The following is an 18,641-nucleotide window of genomic DNA, read 5'->3' as shown; positions in this document are numbered from 1 at the left end:
TGGTGATAATTGGTTTGGTGGTATAGAGTCTCTAGAAAATTTAGATTACTGGTGTAATAGAATTTGATGTCACATAATATTCTGTAAACTACATAATTAAAATGTCATTGAATGTGAAAAAAAGACTCAACAAGGTTTTTGAAAATAGTGGTGTGATGATTTAAGGTTTAGTCTTTTCTGGAAGGGAAAAAATTGCTCTAGCTTGGTTCTAGATTCTCAGAACTATCATTTGATTATAAATTATTTAATTAACTAATTAGAAATATCTGTTGTCCGCAGAAAACACATGCCTGGGTCTCTTGACTCTGCTATCACAAAAGGTGTCACTGTAATCAATGATGACATTTTAGGTATATTGTCTACCTATTGCAGCCCCTATCTCACCATCCTCTGCCCAAGCCCAAGCAGTAGGGTAGGGGTGGAGGTGGGGGGACACCAGGGCCTCACACATGCCAGGCAAGCGCTCTACCACTGAATCATATCCCTAGCTCCAGTCCTTTTCTTTTAAATGAAGCTGATTTTATTGTATTTAAACACTTAAAGACCTTCATGAAGTATCCCCTCCGATTCTGTAAGATCAAAGTGAGGCAGAATCAGTCCATCTCTAGTTATGCAGTAGTGGATGTGCAGGTCAGAACCTAGAGACGTGCTATTTTCTGTTCCTTCTGTTTGCCCTTGTCTCCTGCCACATCTTACATCTCTCCTGAGAGTTGGGACGGTTTCCACCATCATCCAGTTTGTTCGGATGTGACACCGTTTCTGGGCAAGTGAACCCCACGTTGCTTCTGTCTGAATAAATTGAGTCTCTGCCCCATTGCCCACAATTCTGCACCTCTGCTGAGATCTTGGACTAACTGGCCAAGTGTCCTCCTAGCAGGGATTGTTGCTCCTGTGACCTCACAAAAGGGGCTTCATTCTCAGAAAGCTGGACCTAAGCATTTCACCTAGCATCCTCATCCAAGACCCTAAAGCTCTTGGCTTTCTGGGTCACTTGAGTCACAAACTGGACCTTTCTCATAAATGTTACTTGGGTATACAAGACAAGGCCAGGCAGTGTTGGATGGGCCTGGGCGCCTTCACTGAAACTATCGTTTTTTAAAAAAAAACAAAAAATTCTCAAATCTAAAGCCACACTGACTTTAAAACTACTGCCTTGAGACGCTAGGGAAAGAAGTTACTAACTGCTGTGACAGTTGCAGGCTTCAGATAACACAACGCCAAGAATGTGGTATGGAATCTGTACCTCCCACTCCCTTCTGCTCTGATCACCACCTTGGATTTCTTGGAGGATTTCTTGGAGGCGGCACTGACTACAGATAGTTGGGAGAATGAAGCAACGTCCAAAATAGAAATAAAGTTCTCCAGTAAGGAGAGAGATGTGAACCTCTGCTGAGCTCAGAAGTGCCAGGTTCCGCGCGGTCCCACGGCGTCTCGTGGACCCTTCAACTCAAGAGAATTCACGTTCGCTGTGTGACAAGCGCTGGAGGAATCGCATTGGGAGAGCACAAACGAGAGATTAAACCCGAGGTGGTAGGCTTGGCTCCTGCTCACTTGACCCCCTACATCTCCAGGAGCAGGATATGCCCAGGACACCACCATAGGCGCTCACCAGGGGCCCTCTGCGCCAGAGCCTCGCTCCGCCGGCCCGCGGTTCCATAGTATACAGACCAGGCCGCCTGGAGTGAAGATATGCAAGAAACCCTGATGTGTCACCAGCGCATGCGCAGAAAGCTCGCAGGGCCGCCAGGGCTCCCCTGTAGTCAGTCAGCAGCCAGAAAGTGCAGGCTACATTTCCCAAAAGCCCTCTGCCCACTCACTTGGAAAAGATACCGGGGTTTCTGGCTCCTTCGGCAGATTGCCAGATGTAACAAATACTTCTGTTTCATGTAAGCTAAACCACAAGTATCTAAATTACGTACCTCTTATTAAATATATTTCCCTGGTGATTTGAATATCTTAAACAGTTCCTCATTTTGAAGAATATTATAGTATTTCTTGCAAATACAGTCTGTGTTCCTTTGATATTGTTATTTTCTACAGTAGCCGCATCTCACTTATTTCTTGTCCACTGAACATTTATCAAGAAGAAAGGAGGCACAATGGTAACAAACTTGTACATCAGTGTTAAACGTTCTGGGAATTGCTCTACAAGCTTGACTCTGAACCATCTTTTCATGGCATAACTTCTCTTTTCCATTCTTCAGGATTACATTGGATCTCTTGATAAATGACTTTTCAAAAATATCCTTTGACCCTGTCTCAAAATAAAAAAATAAAAAGGGCTGGTGATGTGGCTCAGTGGTTAAACCTTTAAAGTTAAATCCCTGGCACCAAAAAAAAAAGGGGGGGGGGGGCTGAGGATTGGGGAAGCTATGGGTTTGATCTGAAAGAATGAGACTGTTATACAGTGCTATTTGCAACTTCCATCATAATTACTATATCTCAATCTGAATTATCAGAAATCGTATGATTTTCTTAGTATTAGTTGAGGAAATTATGCATTCTTAATTTAGTTTATTAGTAATATGCTGATTCTACAATTTTTACATACTGAAAAAAAGCTTCATAAGATATTTCTCTGGTAAAGGAGTTCCTGCACCCGCTGTTTGAGAGGGTCTTAGCGTGAGCGATGCTGTGGCAGGGCCACACCATCTGGAAACCAGAACCATGGGGAATGTTAAGTGTTTTGTTTATGATACTCATGATATGGATAACAGGATATATTTCATTCAATAATAAAAGTTGCCTGAGATTGAAGGAAAATTCCCAGAATGAGACTAAAGATACAATTAAGACATGCTCTGAGGTGTGTTTCAGTATCTCTCAGGATATAAACAATAGTGTTATTTCTCAAGCCTAAGCAGCAAGAAATGTTTATCCGACAGTTAACAATTTACACTAAGCCCCCCCCCACCCCTGTCTAAAGCCACAACCTGTGCAACAGCCTAGTTACAGAAAAACAATTGCTGTGTCAACAGTGCAAGGACCACTGTATGTAGCTTACTTAATTAAAGGAAGATTATGGTATCCCCCTAGAGGACAAGAGGCTAATAAAAATAAAAATACATCCCCCCCCCCCAAACAGACCCTTCTTTGCCTTACACAGGAATATATGATGAAAATGGGAAACATATAGTTAATATTAATGGCAAATGGGTTGAGGTGCAGAGCCTGCCCTTTAGTTAAAGAATACAAAGATGTAAGACTTGGTGTACTTTGACAAAGGGTCAAAGAAACTCTTTAAGAAAGCAGTTAAGTAGGTCATATGAAAAAAAAATTACCTTGAAGATTAAAATAATGTAAAATTAGCATAGATATATTTTAGAGGCACTGCAGAGTAGTAGGCTTTTAAATAATAGGCTTTCACTATTTTAAGTGTGTTTTACTGGAATTTTAGATTAGAAGTAAGAAAGCTTACCAATAATCATAGGTATGCTTTTAAAGTTAAAAGTCTGGGGTTGTGGGTTAGCAGTAGAGTGTTCGTCTGGAGTTGTGGCTCAGCAGTAGAGCGTTTGCCTAGCACATGCAGGGCCTCTGGGTTCAATCCTCAGCACCACATAAAAAATAAATAAACGTATTGTGTCCAACTACAATTAAAAAACAAATATTTTTTTAAAAATAAAAAAATAAAGCCCCCTCTGGGGCAGCAGATCCTTCTGAAGGTTGCTTGTAACTTGCAAGCTGTTGTCCATCTATCTCTTCTCTTTCACCGACACCACTCATCCTTCAGGATTCCTGGATCCCTGCTGGGGCTGGACCCTGGCATTACTCCTTGTTCAATAATTCAGAAAATTTATCACAGTCTACACTTGCATTTTGGAATTTAGGATGCAAATATATGATTAAAAGTAAATACTAGCAACCACTGCAAACAATTTTTTAAATGATTAAATTTGATAATCTCATGGCTGCATTAGTATGTCTATTACACAAGTGGGTTGAACCATTTAAAGCACTGCAAACCTTTGAGCTAACAATAAGTTGAAATAGGGTTGTCATATTAGTGCACTGAGATTACAGGCCTGCTTGCAAGGTTGGCCCTAGGCTGGTGCCTAGGAACTTGGATTTGGGGAAGGTTTAGGAATTGGATTGCTGAAGGCTTCCCACCACTTTACTAATAAGAGTGGCTCCCTGTGCCTAAATAGTAGGGTTTATGCTGAACACCCACTTTCCTTCAGGGAGTCTGAAATTTGGGAATATGACAGGCAGGGGGTGCTTACCTGACTAACCCCCAACAAAAGTACTAGGCACTGAATCTCTGATGAGTTTGTCTGATATTTCTTTTTTTTTTTAATTTTTTTTATTGGTTGTTCAAAACATTATAAAGCTCTTGACATATCATATTTCATACATTAGATTCAAGTTGGTTATGAACTCCCAATTTTACCCCAAATACAGATTGCAGAATCACATCGGTTACACATCCACATTTTTACATAATGCCCTATTAGTAACTGTTGTATTCTGCTACCTTTCCTATCCTCTACCATCCCCCCTCCCTCCCCTCCCATCTTCTCTCTCTACCCCATCCACTGTAATTCATATCTCTCCTTGTTTATTTTCCCATTCCCCTCACAACCTCTTATATGTAATTTTGTATAACAATGAGGGTCTCCCTCCATTACCATGCAATTTCCCTTTTCTCTCCCTTTCCATCCCACCTCATGTATCTGTTTAATGTTAATCTTTTCTTCCTGCTCTTCCTCCCTGCTCTGTTCTTAGTTGCTCTCATTATATCAAAGAAGACATTTGGTATTTGTTTTTTAGGGATTGGCTAGCTTCATTAAGCATAATCTGCTCTAGTGCCATCCATTTCCCTGCAAATTCTATGATTTTGTCATTTTTTAGTGCTGCGTAATACTCCATGGTGTATAAATGCCACATTTTTTTTATCCATTCATCTATTGAAGGGCATCTGGGTTGGTTCCACAGTCTTGCTATTGTGGATTGTGCTGCTATGAACATCGATGTAGCAGTATCCCTGTAGTACGCTCTTTTAAGGTCTTCAGGGAAAAAGTCCAAGAAGGTCAATAGCTGGGTCAAATGGTGGTTCCATTCCCAGCTTTCCCAGGAATCTCCATACTGCTTTCCAGATTGGCCGCACCAGTTTGCAGTCCCACCAGCAATGTACAAGAGTACCCTTTTCCCCACATCCTCGCCAGCACTTGTTGTTGTTTGACTTCAGAATGGCTGCCAATCTTACTGGAGTGAGATGGTATCTTAGGGTGGTTTTGATTTGCATTTCTCTGACTGCTAGAGATGGTGAGCATTTTTTCATGTACTTGTTGATTGATTGTATGTCCTCCTCTGAGAAGTGTCTGTTCAGGTCTTTGGCCCATTTGTTGATTGGGTTATTTGTTTTCTTATTGTTTAATTTTTTGAGTTCTTTGTATACTCTGGATATTAGGGCTCTATCTGAAGTGTGAGGAGTAAAAATTTGTTCCCATGATGTAGGCTCCCTATTTACCTCTTTTATTGTTTCTCTTGCTGAGAAAAAACTTTTCAGTTTAAGTAAGTCCCATTTGTTGATTTTTGTTATCAACTTTTGTGCTACGGGTGTCCTATTAAGGAATTTGGAGCCCGACCCTACAATATGTAGATCGGAGCCAACTTTTTCTTCCATCAGACGCAGAGTCTCTGATTTGATATCTAGCTCCTTGATCCATTTTGAGTTAACTTTTGTGCATGGCAAGAGGAGGGGATTCAGTTTCATTTTGTTGCATATGGATTTCCAGTTTTCCCAGCACCATTTGTTGAAGATGCTATCCTCCCTCCATTGCATGCTTTTAGCTCCTTTATCAAATATAAGATAGTTGTAGCTTTGTGGATTAGTCTCTGTGTCCTCTATTCTGTACCATTGGTCCACCCTCCTGTTTTGGTACCAGTACCATGCTGTTTTTGTTACTATTGCTCTGTAATATAGTTTTAAGTCTGGTATCGCTATACCGCCTGATTCGCACTTCCTACTTAGAATTGCTTTTGCTATTCTGGGTCTTTTATTTTTCCATATGAATTTCATGATTGCTTTATCCATTTCTACAAGAAATGCCGTTGGGATTTTGATTGGCATTGCATTAAACCTATAGAGAACTTTTGGTAATATCGCCATTTTGATGATGTTAGTTCTGCCTATACATGAACAGGGTATATTTTTCCATCTTCTAAGATCTTCTTCTACTTCTCTTTTTAGGGTTTTGTAGTTTTCATTATATAAATCTTTCACCTCTTTTGTTAGGTTGATTCCCAAGTATTTTATTTTTTTTGAGGATATTGTGAATGGAGTGTTTTTCCTCATTTCCGTTTCAGAAGTTTTGTCGCTGATATACAGAAATGCCTTTGATTTATGCGTGTTGATTTTATATCCTGCCACTTTGCTGAATTCATTTATTAGTTCTAGTAGTTTTTTTGTAGACCCTTTTGGGTCTTCTAGGTATAGAATCATGTCATCTGCAAATAGTGATAATTTAAGTTCTTCCTTTCCTATTTTTATGCCTTTCATTTCTTTCGTCTGTCTAATTGCTCTGGCCAGTGTTTCGAGAACTATATTGAATAGAAGTGGTGATAGAGGGCATCCCTGTCTTGTTCCAGATTTTAGGGGGAATGCCTTCAATTTTTCTCCATTGAGAATGATGCTAGCCTGAGGCTTAGCATAGATAGATTTTACAATGTCGAGGTAAGTTCCTGTTATCCCTAGTTTTTCTAATGTTTTGAACATAAAGGGATGCTGTACTTTGTCGAATGCTTTTTCTGCGTCTATTGAGATGATCATATGGTTCTTATTTTTAAGTCTATTGATGTGGTGAATAACATTTATTGATTTCCGTATATTGAACCATCCTTACATCCCAGGGATGAATCCTACTTGATCATGGTGCACAATTTTTTTGATGTGCCTTTGTATCCGATTCGCCAGAATTTTATTGAGAATTTCTGCATCTAGGTTCATCAGAGATATTGGTCTGTAGTTTTCTTTCTTTGAGGTGTCTTTGTCTGGTTTCGGAATCAGGGTGATGTTGGCCTCATAGAATGAATTTGGCAGAGCTCCCTCTTTTTCTATTTCCTGAAATAACTTGAAAAGTATTGGTATTAATTCTTCCTTAAAGGTTTTGTAAAACTCCGCTGTATACCCATCCGGTCCTGGGCTTTTCTTGGTTGGAAGTCTTTTGATTGCTTCTTCTATTTCATCTATTGTTATTGGTCTGTTTAAGTTGTGAGTATCCTCCTGACTCAGTCTGGGCAAATCATATGACTTAAGGAATTTATCGATGTCTTCACTATCTTCTATTTTATTGGAATATAGGTTTTCAAAATAATTTCTAATTGTCTTCTGTATTTCTGTAGCGTCTGTTGTGATATTGCCTTTTTCATCCCGTATGTTAGTAATTTGAGTTCTCTCTCTTCTTCTCTTCGTTAGCATGGCTAAGGGTCTGTCGATCTTATTTATTTTTTTCAAAGAACCAACTTTTAGTTTTGTTAATTTTTTCAATAGTTTCTTTTGTTTCAATTTCGTTGATTTCCGCTCTGATTTTAATTATTTCTTGAATTCTGCTACATTTGCTGTTGTTTTGCTCTTCCTTTTCTAGGGCTTTGAGATGAAGTGTGAGCTCATTTATTTGTTGGTTTTTCCTTTTTTTGAGGAATGACCTCCAGGCGATGAATTTCCCTCTTAAAACTGCTTTCATTGTGTCCCATAGATTCCGATATGTTGTGTCTGTATTTTCATTTATCTCTAAGAATTTTTTGATTTCCTCCTTTATGTCTTCTGTAACCCATTGATCATTCAGTAACATATTGTTCATTTTCCATGTGATGTAGGATTTTTCCTTCCTTCTTTTATCATTGATTTCCAGTTTCATTCCATTATGATCAGATAAAATGCATGGTATTATCTCCACCCCTGTATATTTACTGAAAGTTGCCCTATGGCATAATATATGGTCTATTTTTGAGGAGGATCCATGTGCTGCTGAGAAAAAAGTATATCCACTTGATGATGGTTGATATATTCTATATATGTCAGTTAAGTCTAGGTTGTTGATTGTGATATTGAGTTCTATAGTTTCTTTATTCAGCTTTTGTTTGGAGGATCTGTCAAATGGTGAGAGAGGTGTGTTGAAGTCACCCATAATTATTGTGTTGTGGTCTATTTGATTCTTGAACTTGAGGAGAATTTGTTTTATGAATGTCGCAGCACCATTATTTGGTGCATAAATATTGATAATTGTTATGTCTTGTTGGTGAATGGTTCCTTTTAACAGTATATAATGTCCTTCCTTATCCCTTTTGATTAATTTAGTCTTGAAGTCAATTTTATTCGATATGAGGATGGCCACCCCTGCTTGCTTACGAGGACCGTGTGCGTGGTATATTTTTTCCCAACCTTTCACCTTCAGCCTGTGTATGTCTTTTCCAATCAGATGTGTCTCCTGGAGGCAGCATATTGTTGGATTTGTTTTTTTAATCCATGTTACCAGCCTATGTCGCTTTATTGGAGAGTTTAAGCCATTAATGTTTAGAGTTACTATTGATATATGGTTTGTACTTCCAGCCATGTTTGATTATTTATCTTCTTTTTTTTTTTTAATTTAGTTTGTTTCTCCATGGTTAGCTTTCCCCCCGCCCTCTGTCTTTATAGAGGCACTTCCCACTGATGGTTTTGGTTATTGTTTTTCATTTCTTCCTCGTGTAGTGTTTTGCTCAAGATGCTTTGCAATGCTGGTTTTCTGGCTGCAAATTCTTTTAGCTTTTGTTTATCATGAAAGATTTTTATTTCGTTATCGTACCTGAAGCTTAATTTTGCTGGATACAGAATTCTTGGTTGGCATCCATTGTCTTTCAGTGTTTGAAATACGTTGTTCCAGGATCTTCTCGCTTTCAGCGTCTGTGATGAAAAATCCGTTGTTAACCTTATTGGTTTACCCCTGAATGTAATCCCCCTCCTTTCTCTTGTAGCTTTTAGTATTTTCTCTTTGTTCTGTATATTGGATATCTTCATAACAATGTGTCTTGGCGTTGGTCTACTGTGATTTTGTGTGCTCGGTGTCCTGTATGCATCTACAATTTGTATATCCGTTTCCGTTTTTATTTCTGGAAAGTTTTCTGTAATTATTTCTTTCAGCAGGTTACTCATTCCCTTGGTTTGAATCTCTGTACCTTCTTCTATCCCGATGACTCGTAGGTTTGGTTTCTTTATGTTATCCCATATCTCTTGGATGTTTTTCTAGTGGTTTTTAACCAGCCTTTCTGAGTTGGCTAGGCTCTTTTCAAGATGATATATTTTGTCTTCATTATCTGATGTTCTGGCTTCTACTTGCTCCACTCTGTTAGTGATACTCTCAATTGAGTTTTTAATTTGGTTTATCGTTTCCTTCATTTCTAGAATTATTGTTTGGTTTTTTTTTATAATCTCAATCTCCTGATAAAGATGCTTAACTTCTTCTTTTATCTGTCTATGTAATTCATTTTCAAAGTGTTCTTTCACTGTTTGGATTTGCTGTCTCGTATCTTCTTTAAGGTTCCATTCCATCTGTCTAAGGTATTCCTTGAGTTCTTTATATGACCATTTTTCTGCTGACTCTAGGTCCTCCTGAATATTTAGGCTGTCCTTCATTGTTTGTACTCCTTTTCTTCCTTGCTTTTTTATGCTGCTCATGTTACTTCTTGTTCTGTTTGACTGCTGAGTTACTGTTTACTCTTATAGATTTATTTGATGCTTGAGAGGAAAGATATTAGAAGGGAAGGGAAGAAGTCACTAAAGAGAATGAGAGTAGGCAGGTAGAATTCAAGGAAGGGGGAATAAGAAAATTGAAAAGACAAAAGAAACAAGAATAACAAAGATTAGATAATAAAGAAAGAAAGAAAAGACGAAAAAAAATTTTTTAACAAAAATAATAGTGATAATAAAAAATGAAAATTAAAATTTAAAAAATAATAATAATAATGAAATTAAAAAAATTAAAAAAAAATAGAAACATTGAAAAAAAGTTAAAGAACAACAACAAATAAAAATTGAAAATGAAAGAAAAAGAAGAGAAAAAAAAAGAAAAGAAAAAAATGATAATAATAATAATAATAAATGCAGTCCTAGAGTTCTATTAACTTCTCTTCCAGTAGGTGGAGCTGTGCCCACTGGGCCAAGCTTCTCCTCTCAATAGGTGGGAGCCATTCACTGTGCAGCAGCTCTTTCTCCTAGACTGGGCGGGTCTCCAATCCTGAGTGTCTAGGGCCTTGTCTTGTGTTTCCTCAAGCCAGGCCGTGCTCACCTGTGGCGCTCACCACAATACTGGCTACACACCAGGTCTGCTGCTCCTGGGAGCCCTGTTTTCATGAACACCTGGGCTCACTCTCCCTGTTTGCCTCCCTCAGACCCTAAGTTTGTAGAGCTTGGGGCTGAGATCCCCCAGCGAATTTGCTTGCCCTCCTGTAGCCACGCCCCCGGTAGCTGGTGCAAGAGACCTCAGTTGTCAGCACTGGTGGGAGCGGTAGCCGGGAGTTCCGCGCCGCGAGTCCCGCGCCACTCCTGATTCCCTCGGTCTGGTTATTGCGTTCACAGGAGAGCTGGGAGTGGCCCTTAAGTTTTCCCTGCTGTGTGGAGAGAGATGACTAGGGGATTACACACCTGTCGCGCTGGTTTCAATGCAGTTATCTCCTCCTCCCGTGACACCATTTCTCTGCCATGGTGATATCCCATGCAAATGGTGACCGTTTGTTCCCTTTGCCAGGTGACCAATGCAACGGGTGGGTCCTGACTGTCTCTCCCAATCCCCGTTTCAGTCCTGTGGCCACTGCCTATGAAGGCTCGGGTGGCTTTTACCTCTGTAAGTTCCTAAGGGCCGGCCAATTATTTCAGCGGGATCGTTAGTGCTGAGTCACACGAAGCAGGCGAACCGGAGCTTAATTGCCTCCGATTCGGGCTCTGTGTGTGTGTTCTGAGGGGCCCAGCCTGTACACCCCAGATCCACGTCAGCTCAGCATTGCCTAGTGATCCTGAGCAAACAGCATTTAGACAGTTTACGGCTCCCTATGCCCGCGCAGTTGAAGATGTCAGAGACTTGATCTCTCTGCGCCTGCCACCATGTTACATCTCCTCAATGCTATTCATGTTGCCCTTACAGCTTCCTGGTATAAGCAAGTTCTTGGGATTATACAAACTGCTGCTTCTGTTTCCAGTCCAGATTTCTAGAAATGAAACCCTGCCGCCGTCGCCTCCGTCTCTGGGCCGCGCTCACGAGCGCCGCGCTTGTCTGCGACCGTAGCAGAGCTGCCCTGGCCTCCGCAGCTCTTCAGCCCGGTGCCCGGCCCCAGGGGCCCAAGCGGCTGCCGCCGCGGCTCTCCGTCCCCCTCCTCCGGAGCACGGGTCCCCTGACAGGGGGGTGCAGAACGACTCCAGAGCAGGCTCTGCCCGAAGGTGCAGCGGCGAACAGGCCACCGAGACGCTCGAGGCTGCAGTCCAGCCTTCGGAGGACAGGGCTCGGCACGCAGCCCAGCTCCAACCTCTAGGTGCGGCTGCCAGACAGTGTATACAGAGCCATCAAGACAGCAAGCAGAAAGCAAATGGCGGCTCCCGCGGAGTGGATTTTCGGCACAGAAACCACAGCCCCGCCAACAATCCCAATCCACAAACTCTCCCTGTATAAAAAATATTCAAAAAAGAAAAAAAAGGCGGGGCGCACTGAGCTTTCTTTGCCTCGGGTACTTACAATCCACTGCTGATTACACATTCAGCTTCTCTGCCCGGAGCGAAGCGAAAGAGGAAGCAGATGGGAGCAAAGCGCCCGCGGCTCTGAGCGGCCAAGCGTCTCTTTCGATTTCTTTGTTCTTCCTGCTCCTTGGCAAAGTGGTCCGCTACAGATTAACGGTGAAAGGAGCTCTAACAGACTGTGCGAAATCTCTATTAAAGCCGCTGCTTTGAGCACCACGCTCAGCACTTCAGCAACCCCCATACGCAGCGGCCATCTTCCTTTTTTCTCGAGTTTCTGTGATATTTCACATGTATTGTCACAACTTGTGTCACTGGGAGAAGATTCTTGGGAGAATGTGCCTGATTTCCTCTGGAAATTGCCCCATGCCTCTTCCCCTTACTGATCTTGCTATAATAAATGATAGCCATGAGCCAGGTGTTGTGGCGCACACCTGTGATCCAGGTTATTCAGAAGGCTCAAAAGTTCAAAGCCAGTCTTGGCAACTTAGACCCTGTCTCAAAATAATAAGGGGTGGGGAGTGTCAGTATTTTAGCTCAGTGGTAGAACCCCCTTTGGTTCAATCTCCAGTCTTGCAAAACAAATGATAGCCAGGACTATGACTATGTACTAAGTCTTTTGAGCCCTCCTAACAATTCACCAAACCCAGAGGTGGTCCTGAGTATTCCTGATACAGTTGGCATCAGAAGTGAGATATGCTAGAACAACCCTGACACATTGAAATATTCCCAAAGCACTGGGAAACAGAAGAATGAAAGGTGCAGTATAATGAAAATTTGGTGCCTGGGTGGCCATGAAGCCATCCATGGTTTGATGGCTGCTTTGGCAATGCTGGATAAAGTATAGATGCTGTGAATATGTAACTGAGTAAACCATGTGAATATGTAAATGCCTTTGGGTTTTGTTCTCCCCCACAGATGGGATAGAAAGAAGCCAATGGTGAAAATTTCCCAAGGTGAGTTTTGAGAGGCACCAAAACATTTTAAACTTCACAGAGCTGAAGAAACGAGTCAGTATGACACTGCTTCTTCAGCTTAGCTGCTTCAGTGTGACAGTAGGTGCCTTCCCCTCAACCCTGGTTTCTATCCTGGATTTCCTCACAGCAGAAACATTAACCCTATAAATGCTGAGTTTAGTATGCTGTGGGCAAGGAGAGTTAATGGCTGCTATTGTATAAATATGTCTCCCAAAACTTCATGTAAGATTCCGCACAATCAAACAACAGTATTGAGAGTAGGTGAAGCCTTTAAGAGGTAATTAGGTCAGGAAGAGGAATTAGTGACTTTATCACAGGATTTAGTTAATTCTCTCTTTATAGTAAGTTCTCACTCTTTGGGAACTGGATTAATTAAAACAAAAACCAGTTGTTATAAAGCAAGGCTACCCTTTGTGTTTTTTTCATTCACATACGCTCACTTGCCCTTCTGCTTTTTCCCTCCAGTTGAAGGAACACAAGACCGTCACCAGGATCTAAGTTGATACCAGTGCTATCCTCTTATACCCAAACCTCCAGAACTGTGTAAAAATAAGCTTTTATTCTTTGTGTGCATGCTGTACTGGGAACCAAACCCATAACCTCAATTTAATAGGCAAGTACTCAGCCAATGAGCTAGACACCAGCCCCAAATCTCTATTCTTTACAAGTTACCCAGTCTCAGATACTCCATTATACCAATAGAAAATGGATTAGGACAATAGCTTTGTATTTTGTGACTAATATATCTGGTTGCATGGTAAAATTGGAATTAAATGTTAAGGCTTTTAAATGTTATAAATCCTAGCTTCCCAATCAGTGGAAGATGCAAAGAAAACTTAGTGGAACATAAATTCCTTATTTTTTTCCCAGATGATAGGCACATTGAAATTTAAAATCTGTACACTGGAAAAAGAACAATCTCCAAAAGTCACAATTGCTTATTACAGGCTCTGGGTCAAAGGGAGGCAACATGAAATGAGAGAGAATTTCAAGATAGAAATGTAGTTTGGAATTTTAAAAAGCAGTTCTTAGTTTCTAATGGGATCTTATAAGGTCAAATATCTGAACCTTGGAGGCTGATGGCTTCTAACCCATGTGTCTACTTTTTAGTAGATCAACTTCGACTCTAAGGCAGATAAGGTAAAAACTCAGCAAAGCCCTACTTGTCACTTGAACTAGGAACATAGCTGTCTGGTCCTGCAGCATATCTTCTGTGCTACTTCCCAAGAAAAGCTGCTGGCTTTTCTGGAATCCTGTTTCACAGACCCTAATTGCTTGAACCTGACTCAGCTGAAACAAACTGGGCAAAACTGAAAGCAGGCCCAGCCCCAAGGAATAATTCTTCATAACTCTGCAACTGGTACAGAATTAGGACACCCCTCTGGGAGGACATAAACCGTGAAAACATCTTGCATATTGGCTGGACTGTCACGGTCACTTGGAGATGCCCCCAACAAAGAGCTTGTGCCTAATGGTATCATCTTAAGCTATAAGGTTCTACATTTCTAATGAACAGGATTATGTTTCTAATCTGTGATTCCTTCTCCAAAGTACAAGCTGGAAGATGGCACAAGGTGGGGACTGTAACCTCTCAGCAAGTTCTTGCAGATCAGATTACCGACCCCCTATGAGGGGTGTCTCCTGCTTTGCTGCTGATTGTTGCATTTGGGGTTTTTTGGATTAGTTGCACAACAACTGATCATTAAATGCAGCTATCATCCCTCAAGTGACCTTTTCTAGGGTGCTCACTGGATAAGTGACTAGGACAAAAGAGGTAGAAGTTTATGGAAACCCATTTCAAAATTATTCAAAATGCAGGTTTTATCCTGAACATGTTGAGTTTTTTATACAACTGCCTTAGTTGTACAAAAATGTTCTGTTTTGTTTTGTCTCTTGCATAGGACACTTCCAAATGAATGTTCTGAGGAAAGAAGGAAAAGAAAAATTTTAAGGAAAAAAAATGTAAAATTTTGATTACTGAATAAGATATCTTGATCTTATCATAATAACCAAGAAAAAAACAAAATCCCAGAATGCCAGTATTATAAGAGTGCTATGTCATTAACATAGACACATGTTTGTCTTTCCACAATATCAGAATTTATTGAATAACAATAAATTCACAGGCTATACCACTTTTATCAGTGGCAATTCACTGAATACTTGTGGGTTATCTGGTAGTCATCAGCTAGGCAAGCACAGGTTCTTTTATTTCAGTCTTAATATCCAACATCTTTTCCACTCAAATGATGTAAAAGCTAAAAAAGGTTTAATTAAGGCAGCCATAGGGGTTCAAGAGGCTGAACTGAGAGCAAAAGCAGAGAGCAGATATGAATGCAGAGTCATTATACGTAGTTAGATAAAATTAGCCAAAGAACTTATTCAGGGTACAGAGCTGTCAAAGCATAAGAACTTATTCTAGGCTGAAGTCTGGCAGACAGACTCAGCAGTTTCAGTGTCATCTTGAGATGTCAGTTTGGAGTGAGACTTGTACATTCGTAACAGGCAGGAAAAACCACACTCTGCTAAAGCACAAGGACAGAGATTTGGAGGTTTGTCACTGTGGCAATTTTTTTAAATTTTTTTTTATTTTTTAGTTTTCGGTGGACACAACATCTTTATTTTATTTTTATGTGGTGTTGAGGATCGAACCCAGCGCCCTGCACATGCCAGGCAAGCGGGCTACCGCTTGACCCACATCCCCTGCCCACTGTGGCAATTTTTGTGGGCAAGACTTGTGACAAGTGATCACGTGACCACTATATCCAGGATTGGAATGTGCCTCCTTTTATGGGGTTTGATTAAGGGATTTGAATCATTGGGAGGTCTGGTGTGTTCAATAAGCTCATAAGCCTGGTTTTTCCTATATGAATTTGATACATCCACACATTAATTGTGCTTCTGATTAATTTGAAAAGTTCACAGGTGGTTATTCTCGTGAGCATGATTAATTTATCACTTTGTGCCCCATGGTTGTGCCAGGCAGATAGATGGTAGTTGTTCACTTCTACCTTGGTATTTAAAATGGAGTAGCTTATGACAAACTACTGCTTTACAAAATGAAGTAAATCAGATTTAGGCACAGCCTGAGACCAGCTGTTCTATACATCGTGGAGTAACTCCAAGCAAGGCACAGTCTCCTCTTCATACCCAGCAGTTGGGAAGGTGCAGAAGGAAAACAGCATTCAGTTTAGGTTGGTCTCACCATGCTGTATGGGTCCTCCAGGAAACAAGTTTGTTGTAATAATATCTTGGCCAAGTTACAGAAAGTTAATAACACAAGCATGCTATTAAGGTTGGTTTTGGTTGGCATATAAGAACTTGGATTTCAGGAGTGTTTCCACCACTTCCAAAAATTCACTATACCCAAACTATACAAATAGTGCAATCATGATGAATAATTGTTTTCTTTGTGGGCTTGCAGAATCCTAGAATGTGCCAAGGCTATTTACTTGGCCAACATACAACTAAAACAATGAGCACAAAGTGTCTAGTGATACAATATGATCTAGTGCTCTTGACAGATAACATTTCACGTACATTGTCACAACTTTTCCTTGGGTGAAGTGAGCATGTCCTCCTGTGGGAAAGACTCCACTGGGAAAGAACCCTTAGAAGCCTGAGTCTGATTTATGCTGAACTTTGTCCCATGTGCCTTTCATTCTGCAGATTTTGCTTGGTATTGTTTTACTGCAATCATTATCATGAATAGACTATATACTGAGTCCTGTGAGTCCCTCATGAAACCTGGGGTGGTCTTGGGGACTCTTGACAAATAGAGACATGTACAAGTTTCTTAGAAAGGATTTCTCAGTCTTCTAGAATTTTGTATTTGTGTGCCCTTTCATTCATATATATATATATATATATATATATATATATATATATATATATATATATATATATATATATATATTCTAGAGCTTCAGTACCACTCAAAAACCACAGAAATACTTACTATACAGTATTATGAATGACACTGCTAAAGTACATGGTGAATTTTTTGCTAATCAAAATGATCTCCTGACCCCAATAGAATTGGCCTCCTCAAACCCAGTAGAAGTACTTTCTCTAACCACAATGGTATTCCCCTTTGCAACAATCTCTGAGGAAATTAACCAAATATTTCTTGAGAAAATAGTAAATGTCTCCCCGATGCAGTTTCTGTGAAAGAAAATACTGACCACCTCTAAACTTATAATTAGACTCAAGTCTCAGGAGACCCATAAAGGTGATGTACAAAGTGAGACTCATAAAGAAGGGTACTACCAGACTACTACATTTTATAATGTATATAAGTAGAAATCCAGGGAACTTCAGTGAGGATGGATATTAAAAGTGTGTGATAATGGTAGAAGACAGATAAGCTTGGGTCAGGTCCAATTAATTGATCTGGGCCTACTAAGCAGAGGTATTTGCATTTAATTGTGTAGCTCAGGAAGTTTGTTCTGCAAAAAGTAGGCATACCATCTCTGGGACATCCCCCGAAAGAGCAGTGAGTGGAAATCTTCCAGGTAGGCATGGTTCTGCACAGAACACTTTGTTGTGCATCTCTCTTGGAAGGAGAAATTGCCAGAAGTGAAATTGATGCAGTGAGTAGTCATGGACTTGGAGGGAACATAATGGAAAACTGAAAAGAAATTTAGGGAAGATGAATGTGGACTTACATTTCTGAATGGCCAAAAAATGTGAAGATTTTATATCCCAAGTGAATGCACACCAAATGGTAACTTCAATTGAAAAATATTTGAATCAAATGGATTAGAGGATTCACTGACATTGCCCAATGGGTTTATGAACAAAGTGGCCATAGTAGAAGAAATGAAAATTATAAATGAATTAACTAATGTGATATTCCAAGGTGGATCTGGCTATGGACACCACTGTGTCCAGTCAAGCAGCAGCAGAATCCAACACTGAGTCCCCAAATATGGCACCATTCCTGGGGAGATCTGCCTGGTGGCAAGTGGATCAAAATGAATTCTGTCCATCAAGGCAGAGGCAGAATTTTATCCTTACTAGAATTAGACAGTTATTCTAGATATGAATTTACCTTCCTTGCATTCAATGATTCTGCCAAACAGTCATGGTATTCCATACAACATTACTTCTGATCAAGGAACTGATTTTGCAGCCAACAAAGTGTAGCAATGGGCCCCTTCTCATGTATTTCACTGATTTTACCATGTTGCTTACCATCCTCAAGCATTACATTTGAAAGGACTGTGATATCCTTTTGAAGACTCAGTTACAGTACCAGCTACATGGCAACTGGGGCAAGGTTCTCCAGAAGACTGTATTTTGAAACAGCATCCAACATATGGTAAGGAACTTAATATAATTTTCTAAGAGAGTAAGCCTTAGAAAATCAAAAGGGTATAAGGGAAAATATACTTAGTGGCTGTCAAACAAGAAATTCCGAGACTGGTTTCCCTTGCCCACCCCATCCTTCTATATGGGAAAAATGGGTACTGAACAATGTTTTTATTCTGTAAAATATGTAACAAAGCATCCTCTCATAGACTCAACTACCACACTATATACACAGGCAGGAATGGTTGGCTGGTTATTATTATTTATTCACTTATTATACTATATTTTTTAGAGCATTTGTACAGTTACAGGAAAAATTGAGCAAAAATACAGAGAACTTCTCACATAACCCTTCACTGGTCCATCCTATCATCGTGCATTAGTGTGGTAATTTGTAATGACTAATGAATCAATATTGATACATTATTCTTAACTAAAGCCAATAGTTTCCTTTAAAGTTCATTCTTTGTGGTTTGCATTCATAGGTACAGACAAGTGTATAATGACATGAATCTACAATTATAGTACCCTACAGAATACTTTCTCTGCCTTAAAAATCACCACCATCCATTTGTTCCTTTCTCCTTCCCTTTGAATCCCTGGTAACCATTCATATTTTTACTTTCTATATAGTTTCCCTTTCCAGAAAGTCA

This window comes from Marmota flaviventris, chromosome 4 (genome assembly GCF_047511675.1).
Source record: "Marmota flaviventris isolate mMarFla1 chromosome 4, mMarFla1.hap1, whole genome shotgun sequence".
In the NCBI taxonomy this organism is placed as follows: Eukaryota; Metazoa; Chordata; class Mammalia; order Rodentia; family Sciuridae; genus Marmota; species Marmota flaviventris.
Note: the sequence above shows the minus strand (reverse complement) of the source record.